Below are 10,033 nucleotides of genomic sequence, written 5' to 3'. Positions count from 1 at the left end.
CTTCCAAATAAAAAACATTACAAAAATAAAAGCTCTATTATCTTTTCAAGATCTGGAAAAAATCATTCATGTCTTAGTTTTGTCCTGTCTTGATTATTGTAATTCACTGTTCACCACTCTTTTTTATCTTGGCTTTAGTTGGTCCAAAACGGCTGCTAGACTTAACTAATACTCGACGTAGGGCACACATTAGGAAATCATGACCATCTGCAGTTGCTCTGTATGTGATCACTGCTCATATGTTGATATTACATGGGGAGTGGTGGGAGGCTGTCTCGGCCCATTTACAGTGAAGAAGGAGGGGATGATGGGGGGGGGGGAATCCTGCAGCGAGGTCAGTCCAGTGCCCTCTCCTCTGTCCCCATTCATAACCCCTCTTTCTCCTCTCCCTGCACTTTCACCGGCTCTGAGGCCAGCGGCCCAAACAATGCCCCGAGTCTTTGCTCTCTGTCCTCCTTCTCTTCAGATTCCTGTCGTTTGCTGACGTCTAGCACTTGGAGACAATAGAGAGAGAGAGGGGGACAGGGGCTGACTCGTGTTTGCCTGTCTGTCAATGCCGCTTTCTTCATCTCTCTTTCTTTCTCCCTGCCTCATTTTCTCCTCCTGCCCAGACAAAGCTGCGTATTCAAAATGCAGCACCCACTCCTCCCTTTTCCAGTAACACAGACGACGAGAGAGCGGGGGGAGACCTGCTATATATAGATGGGTTGATATGAGGACAGGACAAGATGCACCAACTTGAGACCAAGACGGTGGCAGATACAGAGGCAGGAGATGGAGAGAAAAAAAGCAGACACAGAGTGGAATTTCTGCAAAAGCCTAATTTCTAAAAGGCCTCATTCCATCATTTTGTCACATGTCATAAATATGCATTAATTTAGCCACTGGCATCGTAATCGTGAATACATGCACAAATGAATGGTCTGCAGTTCTCCTCCAGTTTCAGCAAACACACAAGCTGGATGAACACTTCTTCTCAACATTAAATGTAAACCACATCAGTCATGATTCAACACCTCCTACCCCCCTTGGGAATGCATATCTGTTGAGTGTAAGATGAGGAGGCACTTGACAAGGATGTCCACTTCACTTTGTCATTTTATTGAGCCTACTTATCCAGGTTTCATCTGCTGGATCTCGTTTGCAAGAGGACTCTTGGCTGAGACGGCAGCAAAGCATTTAGCAACAGATCGACTTTTGCTTACATTTTAAAGACCACTGCGTAAATTCTTCCCACTTGTGAAAAATCGCAACCACTCCTTCATCTTAACACCTCAAATACCTCTGCTGACGGATCAGCTGAACAAAATGGACCATCTGCCAACTTGTTAGCGCCATCAACTGTCTAAGCTTTGGCTTGAACGTCTAAATCGCGACATCTTTAACAATTATGGCAGATCCAGCCTTCGGGCTCCAGAGAAACAGGGGGATTCTTTATGAGCCTGGCAGGTGCAAAATGTGGCAGGCACCCAAACTCGTCAGCACAGAGTGACGGTGGCAGTGGCTCAGCTTGGCAGGCAGAAACTGTATCACATATAGAGTGAAGGCCCCCATTCCTTCAGCTGGCAGTGGTATAGCACACTAATGTAGGAGAGGGAGAGCTTATCTGCAGCTCAATTGTACAGAGAGGAGAGGTAGAAGATAGGGGAGAAAGGTACCAGTGAGAAACAGACCGAAACAACTCGATCTGTAGAGCCATTTAGAGATTTTGTCTAAATTATACATGACTCCTCAGCTGCACTTTAGGGATATTGAGGTGGACAAGGCTTTATATCAATTGGTGTTATTAGTGGTGAATGAATACGCAAAGTACCTGTGGCTTCAGCCATTGTGTGAATAAAACCATCTCAACCGTCTGCCTGTGTAACTCATCAAGCTTGTTTTCACAGATTGAGACAGTGGCCTCAGTTTCATTTGGTGAGGGCATGTCATTAGACACCCGTAGAAATTTACAGAGCATATCTTCTTGTAATATTGTAATTTTCTTTGACGTAGAATTATTTCCAATGGCAGGATGAGAACATACCAAGCGCACATTCAAAAGACTGGGATAATCACAGTCTGGGAAAGCATCCCGAGCTGTAGATGTTAGGGGCTCTTGTCAACACTATCCATGTCTAATTTTTCTGCAATGTTGAGTATGTTTGTCACAGCTCTGAGTGCAGCCCTGATCACAAGGCAGGCTGGCAGATGCCAGATGAAGGGGAATGTCTTTCTTCCAAATGTGGAGGGGCCTCTGTGAATGGAGAGGGTCTTTGAGGGTTTCTTGCCAGTTAAGACGGGGGAAAAGACGAAGAGAGACAGAAGAGATACACACAGGCTGGTTCATGCGAAGGTCATAAGACTAATGGCCGTCAACAATGATCCAATGGAGTGCACTGCAGTCTTACCCCCTTAAGCACAAGGCTCTCAGTGTGAGCCAAAGTGAAGCAATGACAAGTGGGGAACAACAACAACCGCCACCATCATAAAACAATCATAAAGTAAAGTCTCGTAAACGACTAGATGGGCTCACAGTTTTTGCTGCAGGGGTTGGATAATCAAGCGAAACATTTCCATAACCAAATAAGGCAAATGAGCCATGGCGAGCAATTGGCCAGAAAACTGTCAAAAGTTAAGGCTAGAAGGCAGGATTAAATATAAATACAGCAGTGTTATGCCATCAAGGTTTTCTAATAGGACACAGGTTCAAAGCCTGCTTTAAAAAGATTTAGAATAGAAAACTGAGGCAAAAATATAACTAGAAAGTGTCTGTAAACATTTTTAACCTATAAGCTTTCTTTTCTGTTCCACATGTGCACAGTCGAGACCTGGTAAGACTTCCGACAGAATCAGTTGTTTCAGGAAATGCACAGTTTTAGGTTCAAGTGACAAAGACCTCTAGCAGGCAAAGGAATGCAGGTCTGTTGCTCGCTCCATCACTTTGGTCCAGACTGAAATATCTCAACAGCAACTGGATAGATTGGCACGATATTTGGTACATTCATGGTCCCAAAGGGTTGAATCCTACGACTTCAGACTTTTCATCTTGGGCCACCAGTAGGTCAAAATGTCAACATGTCTTACTTGTGTAATACGTGTGAAACTTTGGTTTGTGACAAAATATATAATATATAATACCGGCAAAACAAATGACATTCCCATCAGCTGCACTTTGTGTTTTGTTAGCAAATGTTAGCATGTTAACACACAAAACTAAGATCTTGAACATGGTATTATACCTGTCATATTTGCTGAAACTGACCCTTATGTTCCAGTAGAACTACATAAAGCAGGTAATTTAAAAAAAATCCGGCTCCTCTGGCACCACCTACAGCCTGTACTGCGATTTGCAAAAATCCCCCGCTCCCTGTTCAGATGCACCTAATCAGGGCCGCGGGGGGGGGTGTCTAACTGCGTGTCAATCACTGCTCATGCACACGCCTTAAGAGACCGTTTTGGGCTTTAGCGGAAAGGGACTGAGAAGTTATTGATGTTAAAATGTTTTGGCTAAGTCCTGGATCTTCACAATCCTACCTACGGCACCTTTAACAAAAACAAAAGTTGGAGAATACACTTCTAGAGACAATATATGATAAGACATTTCTAAAAATTGTTTTCTAAGAAGACTACACATCACATGTCAGTCAGTCAGTCTGACATTTATTTCATTTGTAAAGACATAACATGGATTTTCTGCAATTTCTGCTTTCACTCTGTTTTGCTGGCAGATATGATGTGGTCGGAGGTAAGGTATAAACAGAAAACATTTAGGTGAATCTTTGGTAAACATAAATAATACAAAATATTGAGTCTAGGGAAAAGAATCGATTTTAAAAATCATCACAAAAAAAAAATCACGATACATACTGTAGGTGAATCGATTTTCAATTTACCTCAAAGCATCGCTGTGCCTAAATTCAGATTGATTCAGCGACAAAACAGTTTTTTTTGTTTTGTTTTTTTACAATGGTGAGTTGTAACAGCTTTTGAAGGCACTGACAAGTGATGTCCTCCTGATAGAAGGGCGCTCTGGGGGCCATTTGCTTTACAAACAATGTATTCCGTTTAACCTGCAGGACTTATCGGCACACACAACTGGTTCTAGTTGAACTGAGCTGATGAAGTGCCCCGATGAGTCACACAGTGCATACAATTCTGCACTGTCTCTTATGTGGAGGACCTAATACCCGGTTAGAGCGGAGACTGGAGGACGTGGAAAATCATATAAAGGGCCCAAAAAAGAGGGGGCCTGACATCATCAAATCCGAAAGGTTACTGGCCAACGCTCGGCCCTCCTGCTCAAGAAAAACACTATTGATATTCTGTGGGTTCGGCTGGGGACAATGGGCGCGTCTGTCCCTCCCTCCCTCTCTCCCTCATAGCCTGGCATGGCCGAGATGTCGCAGAGAGCACCAAACAAATGGATGGAGGGATAGAAAGAGATGGAGGGATGGGGAGGAGGAGAACAAACACATTGTTCTCGGGGTGGAGAAAAGGGGTATTGTGAATAAGACAGATAGCTTATGTGGGAGAACAGGGCGGGGGAGGAGAGGTGGACACAAAAGGACAGAGAAAGGTGAAACCTGTTTTTTTTTTTTTTAATAGATGCCCCATTTATTTATTTTCTTTGCAGTTGGAGGTAATCCATAAGGCTGCTCTAGGGGACACTTCCTAAAACTTTAAAGAGAAACACAGTAGGGACAGTTTCAACACTGACGAGCCATCTTCAGCTTGTTTTTAATCTGTCACAATATCTGTCGGTTATGGAAACAATCATAATCTGGATTATTTTGGTCAATATTGAAATCACAACTGTTATTATTGAAGTTGACAAACAGTTAAACAAATCAACAGTGAAAACAGTGATGTGCAAAAAAAAAAGCTTAAATCGTATTCAGGATTTCAATTTCAAGGAATTCAGATTAATTGCACAGCCTTATGTCAGAATACCAGAAATTTTTAGGGCTGGGCGATATGGAGAAAATCAAATATCAGGATATTCTTGACCAAATACATCTATATCAATTTATCGACGATATTGTAGGGCTGACCATTGTTGCTTTCACAAAATATTTTTTACAGTGACATTTAAGATAAATAATCATCAATAATGTGGTAAACAGTTTCTACTTTGAAGAATCTAAAATATAAGACATGTTTTCAGTTATTTCATACTTTTTTGTTAAGTACATAATTCCATATGTGTTCATTTATAGTGTTGATGCCTTCAGTGAGAATCTACAATGTAAATAGTTCTGAAAATAAAAAGGAAACGCATTGAATGAGAAAGTGTGTCCAAACTTTTGGCCTGTACTGTATATCACGATATCTCAATGCATGATTTCATCACAATATGATTCCATTGAAAGACGATAAATCATCATATTTAATTATTGCCCAGCCCTAGGCATTTGTTTTTAATTATAAACCATGCTCCACACCCCAAAGCTCCTAACATGCCAAACATAGCTCAAGCAGGTAGGGGTGGGAATCACTAAAGGCGTTACGATACAATATCATCACAATACAATATCATCCCGATACGATATTATCGCGATACAATATCACAATACAATATCATCGCAATACGATATCATCATCACGATATTATCACTATACAGTATCATCATGATACGATATAATCATGATACAATATCGTCATGATACAATATCATCACAATATGATATTGACACGATACGTATGTCACAATACAATATTGCGATTTTAAACAATTGCAATATTCTGCGATATATTGCAATTTATTACCTTTTTTCCAACTTCTAATTTTGCCCAATTTCAAATGATGTCCCCAAAAGGAAACTTTGTCAACATCTGTTTTATCTAAAAAGATACATTTCTCTGTTCCTCTCACTTCAATTTTATTGTTGCAAAATGGGACTGTCAAGCAGACAAACTGACCAAACATATATAAAAATACTTCGATACTTGGTGTCTGTGTATCGATATAGTATTGCCATGGAAAAATAATACTATAGGCAGCTCAAGGCAGGTAGGTTTGCAAATGCAATGTCCCCTGCGGGACCAGGTCTGAATGGGTGACTTGATGTGAACTAACACCACAGCTGTTGTAACACGGGCTAGGACCTTGGTGGAGATGGAGACCGCTGTGCTGCAATGCCCCGCAGGCGTGTGATGTGTGCCAGCTGCCCCCCTCGGAAAACATCACTGACACATATAAACACACAGCCACAAACACGGGCAGTTAACCAGGCACTCACACTTTCACAGAGATGATAAAAACAAACCCATTCACACATGCACAAAAGAGGAAATGGATAGAGTGACGTCTCAGCGTGCAGGCACTTACTTTCAACAAAGAGGTACACAAAGACTCGCAGAGACGTCCTATCCACTTACACAATCTCACGTATACAATAAGTAGACAACTCGGCGCAGTCAACCTTCAGAGTAATTCACAACAAAAGGCCGGGATCATACAGCACACACAATATGGAATTGAATTACATATTTGCATTTTCAATATTTCATGCTCTGTTGCCTGTTTGATTTCCATTAGGGTCTTTTTTTCATCCCTCACACTTTGCAGTTTGCCTGCTGTAGCCAGCTTCTAAAAGCAACAGTACAGATGACGAGAGCTATTTGAAATTCTGATTTTAGAAACACCAAGCAGGACCCTTGTTTCTATTCAAAAAGAAATATACGAGATGTGATGATGAGTGTCAGATGTAGCCAAAGTAGTACACAGGGGAAAAGACATATTTCAAGAGCAAACATCACAAGGGGTAGTGAATGAAAAAATTGATGAAAAATTAAGAGTACAGTACAGATAAACAACAGCGGCAGACAGAAAGGGCAGGCAAATCCGGATTCAGAATTTCCATGATTATTCTACCACAATGGTGTCCTTCTCAACCTCCCCTTCAGCAGACACAAGACAGCCCACACACACAAATAATAGGCAAACCCCCCACCATGCAGTGTGCATACTTGCATACCGAGATGCTGTAGCATAACAAATAGCGACCTCACAAGAACTCCAGCATAGGAAATACAAACTACTATGCACATGTGAAAACAGTGACATGCCACAGAAGCAGAACTATTTAACATGCACATTATCGCGTAGACACCCCGCTGCTGGGAAATTGCAGAGTTGAGACACTTGCATTTGGGCATTGTGCAATACATACGTTATTGTTCACAGCATCATTTTAATGTGAAATCTGAGTAGAATTAAGTGTGAGTGTGAGGTTTTAAGAATGTTTATTGAACCCATTGGATGAGATAATGTATGCTTTTGTTTTATGCATGTTTATTGTGTTTATGTGCGATGCGTTGCCATTTTTGTTCTCTCGACTGCCCAGGATGAATTCCTCCTATAGGAGACAATAAAGGCTCATTTTATCTCTTGATGTACTGTATGCCTCCTTGCAGCCACAAGAATGTCAGCCTACCAACGCTTGTAATTTATTTCCTGCATCTCATTGTGTTGAGCACAACGGCCTGCGGCTGAACTGGAGCAATGCATTACTGATCACCTAGTAGCTGTCCATCCCACACAGACTAACTGAAGAGTCTACAGCCAAGCTAGTGGCTCCTCCAGGCTGTACTCCAGCACAATGGGGATTTGCGCTGAAAGTTAGATGCATGTATGCTGACATGCGTACAGGTTTTACAGATGTGTTCATCATCTTAGTTGAGCATGTGTCTCCAAGAGGCTCCGACAGCTTCGGTGTCGCACAGACTGCTATAGGAAATCATTCCTACCACAGGCAGTAAAACTTGTATTAGTATTAGATAAGATTCATATACATCACAATACTGCACCATAGTGCAACTTGCACAAACGTTGGTTTTACTTACGTCTTTATAAATACTATTTAAGTAGGTTGTACACTTTTATTCACCACCTTGGATATACGCATTTTGTGTCTTTATTTTTAAATAGTTGTTCTTGTATTCTATCCTATTCATTATTTCTTGTATATTCTGCATGTGTGCTGTGTCTGATATTTTGCTGCTGTAGCACTGAAATGTCCCAATTTGGGATCATTAAAGTCAATCTAATCTAATCTGTTAAAAAAGCCTGTGGAATTAATCTGATTTTGATCTCAATTTCAGCTCCAAACGATCACAAAAATAATGTAATCCATAAGGATTATTTTGCACATAACATTGCAAGTAAACTCTTATTTTGTGTTGATCATTTAATACTATTGAAACATTTGAACACATCTTTTGTATTATTTATTTTAAGGGAGTTCAACGGGAAAAGTATGAAGGGAAATTTCACAGTTCAAGGTGTTTTCACTGTAGATTTGTTTTCTTTCGGAGTTATCTTGTTAAATAATCGCGATTTCAATATTGACCAAAATAATTGTGATTTTTTTCCCCCCACAATCTAGCATGCTAACATTTTCTAATAAGCACTAAAGTGCAGCTGAGGCTGTTGGGAATGTCATTAGTTTTGCAAGCATTTGGTTGTAAACATACAGAGCCCCTAAAGGGACATGGGAATTTTTTTTCTTCTGGTGCACATGAGAAACTAATCTGAGTAGCAATCAGAATGGCTGCTGAGCAGGGGTGCAAATCTTCACTGGTCTCACGATTCGATTTTTGATTATCCTGTCAACGATTCAATATCACGATGCGTCACCTCCAGTGGCGCAAAAAGTGGGTATGCGCTATATGCGGGGCATACGGGCTTAGAATATGCAAACCCGGGGTTGCTGAGCTAAAACTGGTAAATATAAGGTAGCATATTCAATAAATGACAATAATCTGGAAAACATAACTAATGCAATAACTCATGCATAGATTTGCTACCAAACTTGGAGGCTTGCAAATATTCATGTTAACAGACTGGCAAGTGTTCGCTAACTTAATGCAAACCAATGTTGCTGATAGCTACATTGATTTTGGTTAAACCCTATGGTACCAATCCCATGCATGACATATCTCAATTTTATTAAGGTAAAATAACAACTGGTAAATATAAGGTAGCATGCACAATAAATGAATTATATATATATACACACACAAAATGTGAATGTAATTTCAACAGTAGCACAACCTTACTGCATAATAGTAGTCTTATCTGATGCCATCACTAGGCTGATTTAAGAATTGAATTTAGGCTGCTATATTTAACAGTGAGTTAATTTCCTTCAGGTGTGAGGATGGTGGATCAGGAAAGACAGGGGAAGGCAACCGGTAGGTCTAACATTAGGTGGAAGTGTAGGGGGAGCCACTTGATACCAACAGATTCATTTCTTAATATTATTAATATAGAAAAACTAATGAAAAAATCTATTACATAATGTTTGTTTGACAATATGTCTCAGTGGAGAAGAACACAGGCAAGGAGTGAATGAGACAGACATGAGGTCGGCGATGGCATCACGTAGAGATGAGACCAGTGATGACATCAGGTAGGAGTTCTATTAGTTAGACCACACAAAACTAAATGTCCAGTATGGTTTGAAGTTCTGTTGACCAACGTATTCACGGTGTCCTTTTTGGGGAAAAAATAGTGCAGACAGAGATGGAAAGCCACACACCACTCAAATCACATCAACCAGGGGTGATGATTAGGTTGCCAATTGTCACAATTTGGTTGCCAAGGGCAACCAGGCAACCGTTAATGTTGCTGATATACTTGAAAATAAACCTTTATTATTTAAAGGCATTACATGATGATGTCCGGTGTTGGAGGAAAGTTCTACTCCGTAAACGTAATACAACTTATTTTCTGCCACATGGCATCGTTTTGTCTTTGTCATTGCCACTTTGCAACACAGTAATACAACAGAGACCTTATTTATTGATTGATTTCAATATCAATCAATCCAACACCAAAGATTCTTTTGTACCTTAAAATAATGTTTCCAAAATCGTTTCAGTGGTTCATCAACTCGTAACAGGGTTAACGCCACTTCTGCATTTGCTTTGCGGCCCTCTATCGGCTATAACCGCACTATGCAAGTTTGCCAGATCGGGTAGCGGACATGTAGTTCGAATGAGACATAAGAATAATAGTAATGGTAACTGTAATTGACAATTCCGCTT

This window comes from Perca flavescens, chromosome 12 (assembly GCF_004354835.1).
Source record: "Perca flavescens isolate YP-PL-M2 chromosome 12, PFLA_1.0, whole genome shotgun sequence".
NCBI lineage: Eukaryota > Metazoa > Chordata > Actinopteri > Perciformes > Percidae > Perca > Perca flavescens.
The sequence above is the reverse complement of the archived record's forward strand: the minus strand, read 5'-3'. Positions refer to the sequence as shown.